A 24,580-nucleotide genomic window follows, 5' to 3' on the forward strand; every position below is an offset into this window, starting at 1 on the left:
TCGTGCACTGGGCCTCTAGTCAATAATAAATTAAACAAAGATTTTTGCTTTATGGATATTTACTGAAATCTTTGATTTTGAACATAAACTTGCTCAAATGGTATACTTTTGACTACTGGATGTTTATAGACCGATTTCTTCAAGATAAGTTGCATGTATTTAATAAACTCAGCAAACTAATACACATGATGGCATAATGCTGTGGTGCTCTTTCTCTCACCCAGCCAACTGAATTGGGGCCCCTGGACCTGGCAACAAAGTTAGACAGGCCAAGGATAAGAAATAGTAGTAGAAATGAGAGGCAGAGTAGGACTGTTGTTGAAACCATCTGAAGATCTCTGTCATTTTCCATGTACCTTATAAAACATGTCACTGAAAGGACTATACCAGGACTTCAGTGTTGAATTGTCTTGCCCCAACTGAAGGGTCTATCCAAACACTAACACTTAGTATATCATATTCAGTAAGCAGCAGCAACTGATTTTTTTTTTAACTTTTGATGTCTTTGTTGTCTTCCACACAGAGGCATTCCAAATGTTGTTTTATGTTAGCAGAGCATCCCAGCATCACCTAGCCTAGTCTCTAGTTGTTTTGTCCAGAGGCAAGACATTTTAAAGTGTTAATAATTCTCACAGACATTTCAAATGCAACATAAATATTGTATGCCTATCTATATGCACACAGATAATTATTATGTATTCTCAATCGTGGCAATAGTTGTGTGATTGATCAGAAAAATAATGCTATCTTGCTAATTAACCAAATTTCAGAAACACGTGAGTGTTATATTTTTTAATTCACACAGATATTAAAAATAAAGGTAAGTGCTATCTAACCAGTAAGTATTCAAATCAACTACTTGAGAATATAGAATAGAAAATGTAGTAGCGTCCCGATTACTTATGTACAATGGTCTTCTGATTTGTGCTAGTATCCATTTTTGGCAGCCATTATTCTAAAACTGCATTCCCACTTAAAAAAAAAATGAAAGAAAAAAAAAATGTGCAGACCTGTAAGCTGAATTGAAGGAATGCTGTGGAGAGAAAGTTTCTAGTTGCTAGGGAAACCGGATCCTTTGCATATCTATTTCAAGGGCCTTCTCCTTTGTAAACTGAGACTGGCCTTGTGACTTCCAGTGAAAATTATAAGTGGAAATTATAATAATATATACATATGCTTATAAACAGTACAAAGTTATACTTACAAACTTATGAACATGTATATTTTGTCAGCACATTGATTGAAATCTGTCACTGTTGTTCTTAAATAGTGAGCATACCTAAAAACATCAAAGTATTATCAGATATTATTTTATAGCACAATTAGATAACATTCTTTTTTTTTTTTCAATTGGCAAGCATTTCTGAGTACCTACTGTGTGTGGGCACAGAACCAAGTGTAATATTTATGGTTAATACTGCATTTTCCAGAGGCCTTCTTATACCAGCTACTCACTATCAAATAAAGTACAACAGAGAAGAATTCAGAGCCATATAAAGTCATCATGAGCATCACCCCCTGAACCACAGTCAGGTCGACATTCCTATTTTTCAGTTAAGAAGGCAGATGGCCAGAAGGAATAAATACCTTAACCAAGGGTCCCTATAAACAAATTGTGTATATTAGCTATTTTCCCAACTAGACTGTAAGACTTCTGGGAGTTTGAAGAATGACCTACAATGAAAAACAGCAATAGACATATTTGTTGATTGAATTATGATTGGTAAGTTATGCTTTCTGACAAAGTATCTCATCTGATGGTTGGATCAAAGATTCAGTCTTCTCCATTCAAAACCAAATCTGGTCTTTATCTGTTGCTTCTTCTTTCTAAAATTCTTTTCATCTCTCCTGTCCGCTTTGGCCCATCCTGTTCAATTTGAACACATAGCTAATGTTTATCATTGTTTGCTATATTTTTTGCTTCAGAATTCAACTTATTACAAAAAACCACAAATAGAGTTTCACATTCCCTAGGTCAGCACGGAGGGGTTCCAAGCACTAAATCATGTCCTCCTATGCCCTCTCCCCATTTGCCTTAAGATCTTTCATTCTCAGAGTCATGCATTTTCTGACAAATCTTTAAAATGTTTTTCTCTGAGTCAAAGATGGCCTCCATTTGAATTCTTCATCTGAGATAAATGTTGTTTGCTGGTGTGTGTTTCTCGGCATCTGCAAGGGGTTCAGGAATCTGGAGAAGGGCTGCATGTAGATTATTAAAGAGTCCAGAGACGAAACATACATTTGGAAGGCATTTTGGGGAGCCAGAGGAGCTTGGCTGTAGGAACCAAGTTCTGCTTGTCTCAGGACCCCTTGCTTTTTATTAACACAAGTTGTCCAAAGGCAAGGTAGATATACATACCAAAGGCAAGGTTCAGTATACAGAATCCATTGTCAGATTGGGGGAACTGCCTACAGCTGTCCAGGTGTTTGGCCAGTAGGAGACAATAACATGTAGATTAAAATGCCCTCAGCTGTCTGGCAGCAAGCAATTATCTATGCAAATCTTTAGGTGTGGGGAAATGCCCTTAGCCATTTCTAGCAGGCAATTCTCAAGGTTCCATCAACCTTTTGATGAAACTTCTTGCATTTATGACATGCTGGAATTAGCTTTCAGCAGTTGTTGACATTGATAATTTGGGTTTTCTTCTGAAGAAAGAAATTCCTATATATGAGGATTATTATTTTTATTACACTATTCAAATGAAGCTTAATAATTGGTGATTTGGTGAAGTAAAGAGTAATGGTCCGTTTAGAACAAAGGTATTTAAGCTTTTTTGAATAACTTACATTGTTGTTCAAATGGGCTCAAAGTGCTTATATGTAGGGGCAAATTATTTCTATGTAATAAAAAGAAAAGGATAGATAAAATAAAAAAATAAAAGAGGAAAGTAATGGAAGAGAAAATTGGCCAGAGGTGGTGGAATTATTTTTCTCTCTTTGCTGTGTGAATTGGCAAGAATAGAAGGAATTGTGTACAAGAAATTTGAAGGAAAAGGAGAAAAACCTTTCTAAGAATTACTTATAATCAGGAAAATTTTATTATTTTTCTCCATGGATACAAGGATTTGGTACACTGAAATATTCTTCAATCATAAAGAAGAAAATGACAAGAAACATGAAAAGTTAAGGTGAGCTGATGCTTTCAAACCTGGGAAGAAAATGGAGAAAATTAAATTTTATGAAACCACATTTGTTAAAGCATAATTTGCAATAATAATTCATGTTAAGCATGTTTACCTTTCTGTACAATTTCCTTTAACTGTTTGTTTCATTTTTATTATAAATGTAATATTTTAATACTATGCTCATTTCTTAAAGAATTATGATATGTTTTTTTTCAAAAATAATAAAGCAGTAAATTATTATATTTCAGTTAGAGTTACTATGGGAGTGGTTAGTATATCAGGATGTGATAGAAAAAAAAAATGTGCTGTCCATTCCCTGACAGCAAACCCTAACTATGGAACAATCAGAGTGTCATAAACTCCCTTAGGGGTACAAGTTATTCTACTATAAGACAGGAAAACAAACATTATGCAGATCAAGTCCTGCTTGAAATTGCCAGATGGAAAGGTTATAGCGGCTCATGTCTTAAAACCCATTAATATCTTATGGGAAGACTAGGAGGCTGCTGGATGTAATGTGGGCCCTGATATACTCCTGGTAATGGCAAGTCCAAACAGAGGACGACACAACAGCTCAGTCTCCCCTCATTGTTCCTGTATAACATTTCCCTTCTCCCACCTCCCTTCCATGGGCTCCTGGGAAGTGACCTGAAGAGGTTACCAGGGCATTTGTATGGGAAACTTGGAAAGGGGTAAAATGGTACAGTTGCTGTGTTCAACAGGTGAGGCTAACATGGCCAGCTCCTGAGGGATAATAATACAAGTGAGGTGTTTCAAAGACTCCAAGTCCTGGATAAGGGTGGTGGAAGGGCATCCCCTAGTCAGTTTTCAAGTATCATATAAAGGAATTCCATGCAACCTCCACCCTAATAGAAGAGGCTTCTCAGAGAACAAAATGACAGTCTCTTTTCCAGAAATCTCTTTCTTATTATTAACCAAATTCCCCAGTTATTCTCAGAATAGCTGGCAACATTTATTACATTCTGAAAAATAGCATTAATGGCACGCTACTTTAAAAGAAATGAAGAATTTGAAACACACTGATGGGTGTTTTCCTTCTTCAAGGTCACTAAAAAGCTGAAATTAGAACCCAGATGGTTTCAGCTTTCTAGGTCCATTTCTTTTCAATCCTATATCATAAAAAGGTAATATGCAAATTGGCCATCACTCCAACACACAAGATGGCTGCCCCATGTGGTCAAAGATGGCCGCCCCCATGTGGACACAAGATGGCTGCTACAAGATGGCCAGCCAGGGAGGGCAGTTGTGGGCAATCAGGCCAGCAGGGGAGGGCAGTTGGGGGCAATCGGGCTGGCAGGGAAGTGGTTAGGGGGTGATAAGGATGACAGGCAAAACAGTTGGGGGCAATCAGGCAGGCAGCCAGGCGAGCAGTTGAGAGCCAGCAGTCCTGGATTGTGAGAAGGATGTCCGACTGCCCGTTTAGGCCCGATCCCTCAAGGGGTTCCAGATTCAAGAGCGTGCAGGCTGGGCTGTGGGACACAACACACACCCCCTGCACAAATTTTGTGTACCAGGCTTCTAGTTTAAGTATAAGCTAGTCATTAGAATAACATTAGTACTTGAAAAACAATTGCAAAATTTAAAAATATGCTTAAAGATATGAATATAAATACACACCCATATACACACATATATACATACACAAATATATACACACCATACATGTTAATCCATTATGGTTTCATAGTAAATATTATAATAATATATAGGAAAATAATAGCCAAAATCTAAACCCATGTGGTGCCAGTGTTCATTCATGTTTAAGTAAATGCTCCAATTTCAATGAGTTATTTCATAGCAAATATACTTCCCTGATTGAATTTTTGCATTTTTGTTTAAAAATAAACTGTAAAAAGAAAAAAATTATCTAGCAAATTACAAAACATTTTTCACATTAAAGCACAACAATGAAACTGTTTTAAGTTTGTTAGCTGTTTTTCAGAAAGTTTTCATTTTATTTCAGAATCAACCTAATTTATAGCAAACCACCCTTAGCAAAGTTACGAATATAGCAAATTTCATTTCATATGAGGTTGTTTGTTATGTGATATATTTAAAATCATCTTTCAACCATAGTTCTTGCTTCTTTAAATAGAAAAAACTCATAAAGTATATGAATCATAAATCAACTATAAATTGTAATTTCCCTTGGTATGTCACAAACCCATCTTTCCCACTTTTTCTTCCCCATGAGTTGTTTACACAAATATGAGGAGAAATGACTCCCCCTATAGGTTGAAAATGTGGAGAATTGTAGCTTACACTTTCTGAAAGATCTAACTTTAAAGGTATCTACCCTCTCTCTGCAACTCAATGACCACCATCAGCCCACACCACCATGGTGTCTGTAAGGGCCTCAGGTTCATGTATTCTCATAAACACCAAGCCTCCTAGTTTAGTGCATGTCTGAAATGGGTGTAAACTACAATTGACTGTGGCCATGACAAATAATTAATGTCTCTGGGCCACATTGAAAAAAAGTTACAGAAGCATTATGGGAAAGGGTGCAAAGTGCAGACTGGGTTACTTAATTCCCAAACTGCCAGGGTTGACCAACAGACCCTGAGCGATGGATGAATGATTACTCTGACACAGGATTGCTGTGAAAGAGAGAGCTAAGGGACTGCCAGGCAAAAGGAACCAGACAGTCTCAATTGCCTGCCTCTTCAGGCTTTTATTGTAACAGCAGTTTGAGATAAAGTTTATCTTTTAGGTATAACCAGTAGGGTAAGTAATCTTGGGAGGACACACGTGTCTGCAGTGTCCTTTAAGCAAGGACACCTAAAGATTAAGCATAAAGATTCTGGTTAAACACTCGAGAGTCTGCACATACACAGGCTTGTTTGGAATGGTCAAGGAATAATTAGGGGCAGCTGCCTTTGGCCAAACTCCCCTAAGTTGGAATTCTGATGAACAGGGTGGGCTGCCTTCAGCCCACTTCCCTTTTCGGAATTTCCTCCTTACAGACTTTCCAACCAAATCTCCCATGCTTCTCTACCCCAAACCTTCCTCAAACTCTTCAAAATCCAATGTTGTTAATTGAGGACAGAGCTAATGGCTGCATATAACCATTTGCTCTCTGGTTCAGAGAAACATCAAGAGAAACTTTCAGTTAGCAGATGCTCTACTGCTAGAAATTCATTGCAAAGATTGCTAAAATCCTGGAGAAAAAAAAGTTGCAGGAAATCTGCTAGCTTCTATGAAGACATATGAATCCAAAAAAAAACTCTTTATTTGTCTGGAAAAAAAATTCAAACACCGAAACACATTCATTTTAATGAGTTTTCATAAGGTGTTAAGAGGTACAGAGATCTGTGACTTGTCAAAATGTGTCCTTCCTCTATGCCGCCTCCTTCCAGAGCTTGTGCTGATGGATATAGGAGTTCCTTCTTTTAGGGCAGTTATTCTTCATCTTGTTTTGGTCAGTCAAAAAAGCAAACACAAAGACAAAATATAGTCCCCAAGAATTTAAAAAGAAAATTGCATCTCACAAAATTACCACTTGGTTACAGAAACCTCAAACATCTGCTCTCTACTACTTTTGCATAAATTTTACTTCTGCTTTCTCCTTTCACGCCATGAAACATACATTTTATGATCACTGTTTTCCACTGCCTATGTGAGGACACAGCAGAAAGGCAGGCCAGGAAGAGAGTCCTTACAAGGAACAGAATATGCAGCTTCCTTATCTTAGACTTCTTAGATACATTTCTCGTGTATCACAATCCACGTAGCCCAAGCCACCATAATGTTTAGCCCCGTTTACTGCAGTAACATTCTATTTAATCTCACTTCTCCCACCCTTTGCTCTCATGATCTATTCTAAACAGATTACCAAAAGCAGTGTTACTAACAAAGAGCTTTTAGAAACAAATGTCTATTGTTTAAGCCACCTAGTCTGTGTTGTTTTCTTATAGAAGCTCAAGCTAAGATATCCAACCATACTTCAAACCACTATGATTACAATCTATGGATTCAATCACCTTTTTGCTTTTCCTCACCCTTGGTATCCTCTTGTCTTATTTCCTTATTATAGCCACTAGCCTGTACACACTTTTATCTTTCTTATTCATTTCCTACTTGGGTCACCAATTTCTATCCTCCCATTTTTTCTTAAACCCACGCCGATTTTTGTCTTCACTACTCTGTAGAAACCTTTTTTCCTGGAGTCACTATCATTGCCTCTGCTAAATTTAATGGTCATTGCTGGGTCCTTATCTTCCATGACCTTTCAATGGATTTTGACAGAATGAATCATCAATATTTTTCTTAAAACAATTTCTTCTCTTGGCTTCTAGAACACTTAACTTTTATTTATTTATTTCATTTTTTTAGTGTTCTGAGCTCTCAGTCAGTCTACTTTGCTGTTTTTTCCAATCCCCAGTTTCAAATATAGAAGTTCCCCAAGATTTATCTGTTATAACTTTTTAATACTCACTTCAGTTGATTTCATTCACCCTCATAGCTTCAAGAACAATCTATACACTGATGGTTTCTAACTTTATATGTCCAGTTATAACTTCTCCAATGAACCTCCAGCTCACATCTCCAATTATCTACTTGATATTTTTTATAGAATATTTAGTAGACATCTCAAATTTAACATATTCAAAACTAGCTTTTAATATTTTTCCAAAATTAGTTCCTCCTGTAGCCTTTCACATACCAGTTAAAAGTTTCTCCATTCTAGTAATGGGAAACCCCAACAAGTAAACACTTAATGTAAAAAATATATATATATATGATCTCTGTTTCTCTAGTACAGCAGTTCTCAACCTGTGGGTCGCGACCCCTTTGGGGGTCAAATGACCCTTTCACAGGGGTCGCCTAAGACAATCGTAAAACACATATATAACTACATATTGTTTTTGTGATTTATCACTATGCTTTAATTATGTTCAATTTGTAAAAATGAAAATACATCCTGCATATCACATATTTACATTCTGATTCATAACAGTAGCAAAATTACAGTTATGAAGTAGCAACAAAAATAATTTTATGGTTGGGGGTCACCACAACATGAGGAACTGGATTAAAGGGTCGCGGCAATAGGAAGGTTGAGAACCACTGCTCTAGTACATAGGCCACAAATAGGTTGTGATATTTGATAGGGATTTTTTTTTTTTACATTATACATCCAATCTGTTGAAGATTTCTGTTTTTCTACCTTCAGTAAGTTTGATCACTTCTCATGTATCACAATCCACATAGCCCAAGCCACCATAATATTTAGCCCAGTTTACTGCAGTAGCCTTCTATTTAATCTCACTTCTCCCACCCTTTGCTCTCATAATCTATTCTAAACAGATTACCAAAAGCAGTATTATTAACATCGTAGCAGGCCAGGTCCTAAATTTGTTCTAAATCCTTGATTGTCTTCACATCTCACTCCGAGTAAACGATAACAATCGTATCACCTAAAATGGTATACACTATCTGGCTCCCTATTGCCTCCCTCCTTTATTCTCTTTCTCTGCTCTTCCTCATTCCTCACTCCATCTATGAAGTACACCTTGATGTTCTTCAGACATACTTGATAGTCATATGTCATGAACTTTGTGCTTGTTTTTCTAGCTGGCTGAACACCTCTTATCCTAGATATCTGCCTAAATGTCTTCCTCACTTCCTTTATTCAAGGTCACCTCTCAGGGATATCTTTCCTGACCTGTGTTGATGATTGTACCTGACCCAGGACCCAAAACCTCGTGTCCTGATCCTGCATTCGAAACACAAATGCCTCAGGCCTCTGTTACTTCTGAGGCAGCAACCTTAGGTCACAGGGTCACAATGGCTGTGTCACAAGGAGACCCCTTCCCCTATTGGACATGAAGTGTGCCCCGCTGGCTGTTGTCTTTTCTCCACACCCACGGGAACCTTGTGGGGTCTTGCCAGTGACAGCAGAGGGTGGCTTACATAGAAACTCAACTACATAAAAACAGCATCTGTCCAGAGAGATGTGGAGCCAGAAAAGGAGGGTGTGCCTTTTCAAGCAATCAACTTAGTAGACAATGTGGAAAATAAAACCTCAAAGGGAGGAGGGAGCCTTCCCTGTGATGTTCACATTTTTTAAAAAATGGCTAAGCAATCATAGAATCGTGCAGCATTTCTGGGAGAGAAAAATGAAGCTGAATAATATTAGTTCAGAGAATAAAGTAGAATGCAAAGGGGAAGGAGTTATTTCCTGTCTATAGCAGGGACAACATTAGAACTGCTTTTGCTTTCAATAATAATGTTAACATCCCGATATAACTGCATCTTGTCTGCAAGCTTGAGATTTATGTCATAGTAATAGAGGTTTAGGTGGTGTTTATAATTATATAAAATTGCATGGTTCAGAGTAAAAAGGAACTCAGACTGCACTGCCAACACAGACAAGGAGGGCACTCACAAATAACATATTAAAAATCAGTAGAATCCCCGGTGAATATACACAGGGACTCATGAACCCAGCCAACTAACGCCAGTAGCTACTAATAATGTGATAAAGCAATCATGGCATTTTGTTTTGAATAATAAACTATCTCTGTGACTACACTTCAAACACGATATTTTTAAGTGACGGGAACACAATTAAAGTTATTCAATCCTAAAACTCCCCAAACAAGGATTTTATTGGAGGTATCTAACAGTACATTTCTGAAGTTACTTTACTTGGTTAGGAAACTGTCTGACCTATGTAATTATGCTTTATATACTTCACACACACACACACACACACACACACACACACAAAACAAAACAAAAAAACAAACAAACTGAAGTTGTTGCCTAAGACTAATATTTGAGTAGAGAGGGAAACTTAAGTACAGTATTTTTATTTTGTTACATTTACACACAAATATTTATATGCATATATGTACTTGCACATACATGCATATGTAGGTATATTTATAATTCAGACTTCCTCAACCATTGATAACACATGCAATTTATGTACTATTTATCTTGGAACTCCAGAATTCAGCATAGTGTCTGGAATGTAGCAGGTAATCCATAATTTGTTCTGTTGACCTGTAATCTTCATAGGTTGATTTCTATTTGGAGATTTAACAGATTCAAATATGCCAAATTTCTTAATAGAATAGGTAAAAAGTTTCAAAAGCTCCAGATAAGAAAATGTTTCCAAGCAGGAAAAAAAATTCTAATATTTTTTCAAAAATAACCAAAGTCTTATGAGAAAGGTAGGTAAAAAACAATCCCTAAATTTGCCATATGAATCTTTCTAATCTATCAATTTTTGATTCCATGAAAACTACCATCCAGAAAATATAGTTCCATTCCCCCACAAAAAATCATCTAAATGAGTTCCTGAGGAAGCCGAGAGACAAAAACCATACACTAAGATCCTTGGTCAATGTATCGTGAGCCCCAGACCAGGCATACAGTAGTACAGCAACATCAATGATCTGTAAGGGGACACCCAGTCAGACTAAACACATAGTATAGAACAGACCTAGGGATGAGCTAAACACTAAGGGGATATGATTAACTGAAAGAGATGAACATTTGAATCTAGACCTACAGATATAGCTGGAGGAATTAAAAATGAACAGAAGAGATAGAGAAGAGTGTCTAATAGTGAAGCTTGGAGCTGGAATACTCTAAATGAAGGGTTTTCCTAGTTGGATGTCAGAAGGGTGTGGTGAGATGGCTTCATGTTTGCCATAGTTGGGCTCTCAGGACAGAGGACCAGTCACTGTAGTGGATGACTTAGAACATTCATTTTGATGTATTTTCTTTATACACTGAGTGGCCAGATTATTATGACCACCTGACGTTTATAGGCAAATTAGCCGTACACTGCACATATGGGATATGGAAGCTGAAGGCCTGTTCAAACACCTTTGCTGTCTCCAGTTACCAAGATCAAACGTCTCCAATTCGCACAGGAACACAAGGATTGGACAGTCAAGCATTGGAAAAAAGTCATGTGGTCCCATGAATCACGTTTCCAGTTGCATCATGCAGATGGCAGAGTGAGAATTTGGTGGAAACAGCATGAAAGCATGCACCCCACGTGCATGAGTACAACCCTTCAAGCTGGTGGGGGCAGTGTTATGGTTTGGGGCATGTTTTCCTGGCATGATGTGGGCCCTTTAATTCGTGTGGAACAATGTCTGAATAGCACAACATACCTAAGTATCATTGCTGATCAGGTTCATCCTATCATGTTGATGGCGTATCCCAATGGAGATGGCTTCTTCCAACAGGACAATATGCCATGCCATGGTGCTCATATTGTGCAGGAGTGGTTTCAAGAACATGAGGGAGACTTTACCTTGCTTAGGTGGCCCCCACAATCACCAGATCTCAATCCAATTGAGCATTTGTGGGACAAAGTTAAAAGAGCCATCAGGCAGCTGGTTCCACAACCATCAAATCTCACAGAACTGGACAGTGCTATTCATCAGGCATGGTGTCAGATTCCTCGCATCACCTTTCAACATCTCGTGGAGTCAATGTCAGGAAGAATCGCCACAGTATTGAAGGCAAAAGGTGGCCCAACGAAGTACTGATGGGGTGGTCATAATAATCTGGCCATTCACATTCAAATATATCCCATGTTCAAAGGCTGTTAAATCGCGTTGTTTACCCATATCTTCAGAAAAAAATCACTTCTACTCTCATGGTAAACAACCTGCTTCCCTATTTATAATGGTCTGGCCCTCTAGCAACTTCAGCACAAAATTATAGCTAATTTGCCTACAAATGTCAGGTGGTCATAATAATCTGGCCACTCAGTGTAATATTAATTGAACACTGAATTAAACGAAATGGAGAACAAAAAAACTATACAAAAAATATTAATGCAACAAAGAGCTGTTTTATTTAATATACTTTATTGATTTTAGAATGGAAGCGAGAGGGAGAGAGTGATAAAAACATCAATGGTGAGAGAGAATCATTGATCAGCTGCCTCCTGAACACCCCCAACTGGGGATCAAGCCTGCAATCCAGGCATGTGCCCTGGCCAGAAATTGAACTGTGACTTCCTGGTTCATAGGTCGAAGTTCAACCACTGAGCCATACTGGCCAGGTAAGAGCTGATTCTTTGAAAAGCTTAATATAATTGACAAACTTCTGGCTAGATTCACTAAGGAAAAAAGAGAAAAGACAAACAAAGTCAGAAATGAAAGCGGGAAAACTATCAGAAATGAAAGAGGGAAAACTACCACAGACACCACAGAAATGCAAAGGATCATACAAAAATACTATATGCCACCAAATTCAATAACGTAGAAGAAATGGATAAGTTCCTAGAAACATATAACCTTCCTAAGACTAAATCATGAGGAATTGCAAAACCTAAATAGAACAATAAACAGTGACAAAAAGCCCTCTGAGGTGGGTTAGTGGTTGAGTGTCAACCTAGGAACCTGGAAGTCACAGTACAATTTCTGGTCAGGTCCCATGCCCGGGTTGCAGGCTTGATCCCCAGTGGGGGCCATGCAGAAGGCAGGCAATCAATGATTCTCTCTCATCATTGATGTTACTATCTCTCTCCCTCTCCCTTCCTCTCTGAAATCACTAAAAAGATATATTTTTTTTAAAAAAAAACATATCCTCTGGTGAGGATTTAGGGGAAAAAAGGAAAGAAAAGAAAAGAAAACACTGAGGAAATTAAAACAACCATCAAAAACCTCCAAGAAGTAGAAGTTCAAGACCAGATGGCTTCATTAGTGAAAATTCTTATGGAAGTAACTTCTGGATATTTCAGGAAACCCAGATATGTCTGCACAGCATATTAACTTTAAAAGGAGGAGTAAAGCACTATATTCCTGGAAACTTAATATTGTGGAAGACTGACCCTTCCACAATATTGTTTTAGGGAATAAAGTCAGTGGGTCTCAGGGCCCTGGGCTGCAATGAAATTTTTATGTCTCTATGTCTGTATCCTTCATAGCAAGCAGGGGTAAGCTCCGCCTGCCCGCTGCCGGGGTGGATGTTCTCCAGCACTTTTCTTACTAGTAAATGTCCATTCTGTGTCTATCGAATGACACTGCAGTTACTGTTTTCAGTTGTAAATGAGGTTATCATGGAGAACAATGAAGGATGGGTCTAAGGGATCCTGGAATCTACATATTAAAGGGGCTCCCTGGAGACTAACTATAAAACCATAACAGGGAACAGATCAAATAAAGGAGGAGTATATGCTGAAGATGCTCTTAATTTTTTAATATTTTTGTTGCTTTTAGAGGGATACAGAGATAGACACACCCATGAGAGACAAACATTGATCCTGCACACCCCCTACTGGGGTTCAGCCCACAACCCAGGCATGTGCCCTGACCAGGAATCAATCCTGTGACCCCTCGGTTCATGGGTCAACACTCAACCACTGAGCCACACCAGCTGGATGATGCTCTTTATTTTTGAATATCCACTTTCAAGGCCTAACAGACAGAGATGCAAATAGCAACTGGTCCATCAGACAGCTGACTTACATATTATGCACTTAGGGAGGTGCTAAATGTGGAACGTAGACACAGATATATCCTTGATGTGTCATAGTCCAATAAGACAGTTAAGAGTGAGTATGTGTTTATGAATTCAGAACACCACAAAAGGAGGTAGGTACATAGCATCTTCAATCATAAATGGAGGAAACTATAATCAGATGGAGGACGAGGGAGAGAAATAATACAGAAAATTATATTGACAAGGCTTGAAGAATAGCTAGTTCAGCAAGCAAATAGAGAAAAACATTCTAGATTTGTATGTACGAGTGTGTGTGTGTGTGTGTGTGTGTGTGTGTGTGTGTGTGTGTGTTGATGGAGATGGATGTTGAGTGGGAAGGTTGTGAGTACAGGGGTCCAGAAATACAAAATGCATGACTAGAGAAAATTAAAGGGTTTAGAACAACTATTGTCCATGTTCAGCCTCATTTCAAACATGTTATATTAAGGGCTTTGCATAGACACATATTTGAATTTAAATTTTAAATTATTCAAATAGTTTGATGCATGTTAAAAGACATTCCATGCAAGTGTTAATTCCATGGTTCTCCAAAGTGAGTAAACTTTCAGAATCTGGAACAATGTCAAGTGTTGAAGTTTTATATCTCACGGAGCCACATCTAGTTAGAAAATGAACTCTGCTCCAATCCATCTTGTCACCTACTTAGTCTGGTTGATAAAAGGCAAGACATCAATCAGGAAAGAGCATAACTATGGAGCATTTTCAGGAGAAATATGGACACCTTAGTAAGAACATGAAACCATTATGCAATAATTTGAGTTTGGATGAGCATAGGTCAAAAACATAACTTCTTGAAAAATGTCATTGGCCTAGAAATCATACTCTACACTGGAAGGTATAGTTCCCTGAAAAGTTTCTAACTTTATTCCTTTTAAGACTATAATGTTAACTATACTGATAAAAGCTATGTTATGGCTCAATGGTTGAGCATGGACCTATGAACCAGGAGGTTACGGTTTGATTCCCGGTCAGGGCATGTGCCTGGATTGCAGGTTTGATTCCCAATAGGGGGAATGCATGAGACAGCCAATCAATGATTCTCTCTCATCACTGATGTTTTTATTTCCCTCTCCCTCTCCCTTCCTCTCTGAAATCAATAAAAAATATATTTTCAAAAAGCTACACTTTTTAGATACACAAAATCAAAATGTTTGATTAAAAAAAAACATTTCACTTACATAAATGCACATACCCAACAAATCCAGTCATGTCCATGTCCCTTCTTAGTAAATAGTGTCTACATTAATCCAATTAATCAAGGAATGTGACTTCCAATATTGGTGAATCATCCCTCTTTATCCTATAACCCTTCTACCATGAATAGAAGTCTCTCCTGTTGATTCCTTTTTAGACCCTCATGTCCAGATAAGCAAAGTGTGCAACTGATATGGAACAGAGAGCAATAAGATAGTTAAAAGCTAATGTTTCTGGATTCAGTAAACACAGATTTGAATCGTGGTCTGCTACTCATCCACCATGTGAAAGCTTGAAAGTGACATCATTCTTCTGTGTTTCAAAGTCCTCATCTGAAACAAAGATAAAAGTAAAATATATCTTGTCATGATGATTAACTAAAATAACACACATAAAAAATTTTGCACATGTTAAATATTATTACTGACCTTATTATTACTCCTAGACAATGAGCTAAAGGGAGTGAAAAACAGTACATGTGAATTCATAGGGAAAATATTAGATATGCGGCTCCACAATTTCATCATAATATCTAAAACCTATAGCTCAAATGCATGTTTACATCTTCTTACTTTCTGTAACAGTGAAATATTCTGACATCTACAAGCCACAAGTGACTCCTTTTGGTTTGGACAAGCAATTGACACTAAGTGATTGTCCATCTAACATGTGCCGTTTGCTTCATGTTTCACCCCACTTTCATGGGCATGTGTTTTAACAGGGACCAGAAATGGAAGAAGGAATAAAAGAGACCCATTGGAGGATGTTGGGTATGAAGTGACTTACGAATGGTTTTCTCTATACCGATGCCCGCTTTGTTTGCTAATTGGCACCCACCCAAGTTAGGCTCCTACCTCCCACAAAGACAGGATGTAGTAGAGGCATGGAGGTGCTACCTTACTTGACATCTAAGCTTCAAAAATATGGTACCTCAGGTTCTTGAGGAAAAGGCATTTCCTTGGTTGTAAAACGGGCAAGAAGCTGGGAGAAGATTTACATACATTTCAAGTGGCAGAGAAAGAATTTACAACGGCAAGTTTCTACAGAAAACACTTTAAGAAAAGGGAGGTGAGGGGCCTATAGTCAGGAAGAAATATGCCTAGAGTTTATCTGAACTGAAGAAAACACTAAGTCTGTCCAGCTCCATGTGGTATCATAGGAAGAGCTGCAGATGCATCCCTTCTAGTCACTAGAGCTGCCCACTGGAAGACCCCACAATTGAACTCCTGTCCTCAGTCCCATAGAATCATCCATGGTGTCATGTGTGTATTTGTGTCACTGCATGTGTCTCTGTGTGGGTGTGTGTTTATAAAGTACCATTTGGGATTTTGAAAGAGTTGCTGTTGCTTTTCCTACCTGCAATGAACTGAACATATGTATCCCACCCCCCCAATTCATATATGGAAACCCTAATCCCATTAAGGTATTTAAAGGTGGGGACTTTGGGATGTAATTAGGTCATGAGGGTGCAGCCCACATAATGAGATCCTTGCCCTTTTAAGAAAACATCAGAGGGTTAGCCAGCTCTCTCTCCGCCAAGTGAAGATACGAAGCATCCTTCAGCCTGGACCCCAGTCCTCCCCAGAACCTAGTCATGCTGGCACCCTGATCTGGGACTTCTGCCCTCTGGAACTGTGAGAAATGAATGTTTAAGCCATCCAGTCTATGGTATTTTGTTATAGTAGTCCCAGCTAAGACACTGCTATAAGCTCCAATGTTGTTCTATTTACGGTTTTCTTATCTTCAATATTATCATCAATAGTACCACCAATATTATCATCAATGTTATCAATATTGGGCTTCCATAGTGGACTATCAGATCTCATTAAGTAATGATCCAAAGCAGAAATCTCAAAGACAGCAACTAACTCCCCTCCCCCCACCACTGAATTTCCTCTTCCCTGCTGCACTGGGCCTGTGTCTGAGCATGTTGGCTGTAAAATATCAAGGGAGCATAGAGGGTTTCCCCTGGAGCATCACAGGTCTGGCAACCCATAAGACTACATTCAATTAGCTTTCTCAAATTGAAAAGTTGCTGCCAATTCTGTAAGTTAAGTAATTGAGTGACTGAGGAAAGAAGGGGCACTGTACCAGAAGGGGATGCAGACCCTCAAGCTGTTCTCTCATTTTGTCTGCGCCCATGCTCTAGAGCTGAGATAATGGTGATGCACGACCTCATGCTTCTCCAGAGAAGCCAGCACGACTGTGGTCCCTCAGATTGAGAATCTAGCCTCTTGGGTTCACAAGGCACAGAACTAAGCCAGCTGGGATCTCAATTGCTGACCTCATTTTCTACATACTCAACAGAAAAAGTAATATACTCTGTTCTTCCAAATTAATCTTCTAAGTCATTTAAAAAATATAAATCTCATACAAGCAGATCATCAACGTAATGGCAAAATTAATTGGATAAGGATGAAGGAGACGGTACTCAAGATCATAACAATATATATCATATATATATATATATATATATATATATATATATATATATCTTTTCTTATAATCCCAGCTCATAATCAGTGACAGTTAACAGATAGAGAGAGAGCACTTTTCACCTATTAGTTAATTAATTCTTACTACATCTTTCTCAAAGATAACCATCCTCACCAACCCCCGAACCTGCCCATGTGGAGATAAAGCATAACCTTAAAATAAGGACTGGAAATTAAATTAGATACTTCTGTTATTGCCTGCTCAATGAAAATTTAGATTCCAATTTTAGGATTTCTGGAATAAAATTTTTCTGAAGCTTACTTTTACAAAATTATAAAAACTGACACCAACTGATAATATCTATATGCCTCCTTTTTATGAAAATAATAATCAACCAGTCACTTGTCAATGCAATCGAGTACATAAACCCTCTATTTTCTTCCCAAGAAAAACAGCATAGCATTTAAAACCAATGCAACTGTAAAAAAAAAAAAAAAAAAAAAAAAAGAATCTCTTACCCTTTGAGACAGCATGGAGTGACCTGGAGAGTAGTATGCTAAGCAAAATAATCCATTCAGAGAAAGACAAGTATCATATGATCTCACTCCTATGTGGAATCTAATGAACAAAATAAACTGATGAACAAAGATGAACAGAGACATAGAAGCATGGAACAGACTGGGAATCTCAGAAGGAAGGTGGGGGTGGGTTGATTGGGAGAGATTAACCAAAGAACTTATATGCATACATGCATAACCCATGGACATAGGTGAAGGCCTGGGGAATGGGTGGGTACAGGGTGGAGGGGGTCAATGGAGGAAGAAAGGGGGACCTCTGTAATACTTTTAACAATAAAGATTTAAAAAATAAAATCAATTACACCATCACCTTAAATGAGCCAATAACTCTGATTAGCAGAGTCAGAACAAATATATGTTAGGTATGGCTTTGAGGGTCAAGATTTCACTCATCTAAAAATTATTACTTTCATATAATATTTACTAACTGGCATAAGATACTATCTATTATGTTAAGTATATAGAGTTATGTAAATCATGTAAAGGTATCAAACGTGCTTGGGGTATTTAGTTTCTATCTTAAGTCATAAATTTTATGTTAAATTATATATAATTTTTAAAGAAGGAATACACTCATGTTTCAAAAATAGAAAATCTAAAAAATCTATATTAAAAGAGTCCCTTCAAGCCTAGTCCCAAATTCATCCAAGTGCCACCACCGCCTTGCATCACAACAGATAATTGGTATTATTGATCCCTTTAGATCACACCAAAGTTTCTTTTTGTATATCCACTATTGATTTTAATTTAATAATTGCTCTTCTACTTTAAAAAAGCCAGTGTAAAACAGAGAACGAAGCAATATTTCAAAAGAGAAGCAAAAACTAATTTGATGACAAAACATTCTTTTTTAAAAAAATAGGTAAACATGTTCCCCACCATTTTTTTTCTTATTACAGCTGAAGTTTTATAATCCTTATTTCCCAGGACTCTATTTTTAGCAAGTAGTTCAATAAAGAAACATGCCCACTTATCCTCAATAAGTAAAGTGAAATTTGGCAAGTCATTGGGAGTCAGACCTGGAGGGTGATCTATTCTCTGGCTAACAAGCATAAACAGAAAAGAGATAAAGAGATATGCAATGTTATTCTCTATTCTGGCACTAACCTTTCACAGGATGCTAATTAATTACAGGGTGAGACCTTATCAGACCTGAAAAGTCCTTTGAGATTTCGTCTCAAAATAGAGTTCCAACTTTCTCAGTTACAGTAGTTACTGAGACTGCAACTACAGAGGATGTAAATAAATTACTAGTGATTATCAACTAACCTGATATAAGAAGCAGATACAAGACAAAGAAGGTAGGACAGTTTCATACTTCACTGTCAGTAAATTTTATTGGGCATTAATTTGATGTCCTCTATTTGCCTAAATCTCATTCTTCGAATAGATTGTCCCTGACTTCAAAAAGTTACAATGTGTTGAAAACTAAAATCAGTACAAAAGTCTGATAACAACTTGTCAAAATTAATATATGTCATAAGAACATTGTTTTTTCCATTAGTGATCATATTGGCCAGCGATTGCTGAAATAACATCATGTAACAAAGCAGCCTCAAATTCAGTAGCTTATAACAGCATTTATTTTTTCCCTATACTTTTGCAGGTTGGTTAGGATGGTTCAATTTAGTCTGTCAGTGAGCTGAGCTTGGCTCTAGCCTGCAGGTTCAATTCAGGTCTGTGCCATTAATCTCTGCCTTGTCCTTGGGCCAGTGTCAAGCCAGGGCATGTTCTTCTCATGGTGAATGGCAGAAGTGCAAGAAAGCAAGGCAAGATAACTTCAGCATATTTAAGCCATGCAAATAGCTTATCTTGGCCCAGGTGTAGCAGAGACAAGAATGGGCAGCTTATGTCTTTTCCTTCACTGTCCTGAATGTCCCCAAATGTCCCACTTTCCTTGAAAAAAGAAATTTAAGTAGTTGATCATAACATGTCAAATATACACCAAGAAGAATTTAGATAAGCCTGACTGGAATTTTAGAAGGTAGTCTTAAGCAATCCCATTCCACTGAATGAAACAAACTCTATTAGAAAGCATAGGAGGAGAGAAATATGGCTTAGGCACCAAACAGATTTACTTTTATATGCATCACAAGGTCATGCCTATTTGCCCATCACCTTTAAGATTCATATCTAAGCATTGGCACTCGATCTGGATTTGCGGAATATGTAAGATTTGAATGGGTGGAGAAAAGAGGGAAGAGATGAGCAAATTTGGAGTCAGTAATTAATCATCAGACTATTGGATAAGGATCAGGCATAATTGATAAACCATAAAATTCAGGAAGGGAACTTTCTTAATTTGCTAAAAGTTAGATTTTTTTATCCTATTTAATTTTATTTAATCCTTACAATGAAAGTGGGTATTAAAGATAAGGAACTGGGATTCCAAGAAGCTAAACAACAAGTTCAAGGTCACACATATTGAAGTTTGTCAGGCTTGAGATAAAAACCCAGGTCAATCAGCAAATCCTGCCCCACAGCCTCCATGAAATGAAAAGAGTAAAAAAAGACCATAAAACAAATTTAGGGCCACATAATAGAGCTCTTCCATTGTGAGATAAAGAGAATAAATCTTATTCTGTGGACAAAGGACCATCAAACTTGTGTTTCAGGAGTGCTTACTCATGTGCTACTTGATTCTGAAGGAAAGCAGGGTGGCTCGTTGGGAATGAAATTGTGGTCCTCAGTTGGGAGGCCTTTAGCGAGCCATGGTGCCCCCACTTGCCTCCGTGCCTCACCTGTGCTCTTTATCCTTGCAGAGCCAATAGAAACTTCCTGAAACATGCAACCCACAAATGCATTTCATTTCTCCGCAACCAACTCTCTCTCTTTTTTTTTTGAACCAGGCAAAACATTCCTTAGAACTGAATTTTTTGTCTTATCTCTTTAACCCCCTTCACGTGTGGAGCCTTTCTAACACAGGTTGTTTTGCATAAATTTTTAAATATTATATTATAGACTAGCAACTTTTGTATTTTAAGAGACATCCTAAAGGGTCTCTAGCTATGGTTGGTCCCCTGAACATTTGAAAGACATCTGTGGAAAAAAAAAAAAAGACCTTCAAAGGGCACACTCCTGTGCATTGCAGCATTATTTACAATAGCCAAGAAGTGGAAGCAATCCAAATGTCCACTAATAGATAAATGGAGAAAGAAAATGTGAGCTATATTTATAATGAAATATTATTTAGCCTTAAAAAGGAAATTCTATCACATGCTACCACATGGGTGAATGATGAGGGCATTATGCTAAGTGAAATAAGTCAGTCACAAAAAGACAAATTCTGTATAAACCCATCAAACTCACAGAAATGAAAAGAAGAGTGATGGTTGCCAGAGGCTGGAAAGAGAGGGAAATGGGAGTTGTTGTTCAATGGTTATAGAGGCTCAGTTTTATAAGATGAAAAGTTCTAGAGCTCCATTACACAGCAATGTGAATATACTTATCTAGAGGCCTGATGCACAAATGCATGAATTCGTGCACCAGTGGGGTCCTTTGGCCTGGTCTGCGAGATTGGGCCTAAACCAGCTCTACATCATCCCCCAAGGGGTCCTAGATTGCAAGAGGGTGCAGGCCAGGCTGATGGACAATTGGGTCCAGGGAGGGATTTTTAGCAAATTTGCAACTTTTAGCAAATTAAAAAAGTTCCCTTCCTGAATTTTATGGTTTATCAATTATACCTGATCCTTATCCAATAGTCTAATGATTAATTTCTAACTCCAAATTTGCTCATCTCTTCCCTCTTTTCTCCACCCACTGGTGCACAATCAGGGCCAAGGAGGGATGTGGGAGGTTGGCCAGCTGGGGAGGGACTGCGGGAGGGCTCCAGGGTGTGTTCAGCCCATCTCGTTCAATCCGGATCGGCAAGACCCCAGTAGCAAGCTAACCTACCAGTTGGAGCATATGCCCCCTGGTGGTCAGTGCACATCATAGAGTGTGGTTGAGCGGCCTTAGCATAGCATTAGCATATTACACTTTGATTGGTTGAACAGCTGACCGGACGACCAGACACTTAGCATATTAGGCTTTTATTATATAGGATACTGCTGAACTCTACACTTTAAAAAAGTAAGATGGTGAATTTTATGTTGTGGGTTTTTTTTAACCACAAGTTAAACATTTTTAAAGCTTAAAATGGAAAATAACAATCACAGCATCCTTGAATAACTATTTGATGATTAAATATCATGCCAAACTGAATTGAAGACATTCTTAATTAAAAGAAAAGTAATAAAAAATTAAAAATGATAATAATAAAAGAAAACCAAAGAACTATTGCTGGAGCAGAGCTTTGCACCTCCCTTGGGTCCAGGTAAGAACCCGATGGCAACCTCAGGTGTGAGGAGTGCAAAGAAGACAGAGTCTCAGTCAGAGGTTAACAACCACTGAGCTTACTGATATGTCAATCAAGCCCTCTGCACTTGTATTTGCTTTATTGTGTTTTCCTCTCCCTAGACCATGGGCCTAAAAGCAGACATGATGGATGCTCTTGTCATATTGTGAGCTGATAACTGTCACACTACCCCTCCTGTGCTTGCTATAATTTCCTTTAGGAGTTTTGGCTTGCTGCTGGCAGAGTTCAGAGAGAGCCATTCTTGTCAAACTTAGGAGAAAAGAGAGTGAAGAAATATGGATTTGTGACTCCAATTTAAATGAAGAGGTAGCACTTTCCCTGAAAATATTAAATTAGAGGTTGCGATTCAGGCTTCCAGGTCTTGCTCTAGTTACTCCTCTTAAAAAGCAGGACTTGGAAGAAAAGCTTGATCTCTCAATATTTACCAAAAACATTCAGGAAAAACCATTCCAGTGCTCCTGGGAGAATTAAAAAGAAAAGATATAAGAATGCATTATATTTCACAGAATGCCAAGTGTCTCAGTAGCCCAAGGCCTTTATAGTTATTCACTGTGAGCCTGGCCTTTCTAGGGGAATATGTGCACTTAGGAAAGAAGCATCCACAGGGCATATTTAGCCAATCACAAAGCACCCGGGAACGCCATGGAGGGTGTAATTGATGGGATCACACTAACACAACTCTTGGAGGCAGATCAATCAATCTCATTGAAAGCTTCAGGGCAGCTCCGACAGCCAGCATAAACCAACAAAATAAGGAAGACAGGGTGAGGTTGAGTCTATTCTTGAGCTACTCCAAAAGCAACTAATCGAATGATGTTCCACAAGTGCTTACACTTGAATGTTTAGATGCTGCTGTAGATACACCCATGCAAATTTAACAAATATGGAAGCAATGTGGGTAGTCATTGAAATAGTGCCCCTGGGACCCAGAGTCCAGCCTCTCAAACCGCATTCTAATAGCCCTCACAAGACTTTCAGCTTCACAGGGATATCTTTTAGAGGGAAGAATCTGCTTTCAGAAGCCGTAAGAACTAACAATGTATATTAATAAGATTAAAATGCTCTCTCTATATTTGACCTTGTGATTTGGGGCAATGTTACAAATCACTGAGAGAAGCCATAGGCAGGGTCTACTGGAGCCGAGCCAGGCGGGTGAGGATCGGGCATTGGGCACATCACTCATTCACAGGGTCTCCAGGAGTTGGAATTGATTCAATACCACATAACAACAATCAATACCAATCCTTCTGTTAGGCTTGAAACAATGGAATTTTAATTTAAAGAAGAAAGAGGAAAAGCAATATGAGGAAAGGGAGTACTGAGAATCACCAGATGTTACATAGACTTTAGGGAAAATAGATTTTTAAAATTGAAGTAGAGTAAATGGGTCCATTGCAAAGACTTTAAAAGGACACACAGCTGAAAGATCATGGGAGACTTTCGAAAATGAAACCATGTTTATATCATCACAATTGTCTTAGTGAAGAAGATGCCAAAAAGGTAGTGAAGAAGCCAGAAGGGAGGCAGGAGCACCGAGAAAGGTTCTCCTGAGTCCTAGGAAATGAAACATGATGGAAATAAGGCCTCAATTAAAACCCTTTCCCTCAGGTCTCACCTCCACCTGGTCCTCTAGGTCATACAGCCCAGATCCTGGTTCTGAGTCTCCAAGCCTGGCGACAATCTACCAAGAGTGTCTGAGACTCTGTCCCCACCTAGAGGTCTAACAGTGAATAAAATGAGATAATTGTGAAGTGCCCTGAGTACTATAGCAAAACTCAATAATCATCACTGTATCAGTCCCTGATAAGATGGCCCATAAGTGTTTTATTGTAAGCACTTAGCAAAGCAAGGAGCAGTGCCTAGGAGCCAGTGGGGTTAATAATATGTCAGCCATATAACTTTCCCTTGGGACACTGGGTCTTGATATCAGCAAGATTTTTTACAAAAACAAAACAAAGAAACAAACAAAAAACACACACACACACAAAAAACAAAAAAGCGGGCGGGGGGGGGGGGAGGTTGGGGTTAATGGGGGGGATGAGGACACATTTGTAATACCTTAACTAATAATTAAAAGCAATGATAGCTTTGTGGGCCATATAAAAAAATATGTGCTTGATTATTAGATGGTTAGTTAGCCTGAAAACTGACTAAGCAATTCTGTACAAATGTTGTGGATTGTGTGTGATAGCAAGCTCACATTAAATCTCAGTGGTACTAGAGTAGTCAGCCATAGGCACTGCTGTGGGATTGCCTATACCTGATAGGAAAGCAGCCATCACTCTGAATGCTCCTCCCTCCTCCCCGCTCCTCCTGAGCTTCTAATTTATTTTGGTAAGGGGGAAGAGGGGAGGGGAGTCAGCCTCTGTGGGGAGGAACCTGGCGTG

This window comes from Myotis nattereri (assembly GCF_964212035.1).
Source record: "Myotis nattereri genome assembly, chromosome: 4".
NCBI lineage: Eukaryota > Metazoa > Chordata > Mammalia > Chiroptera > Vespertilionidae > Myotis > Myotis nattereri.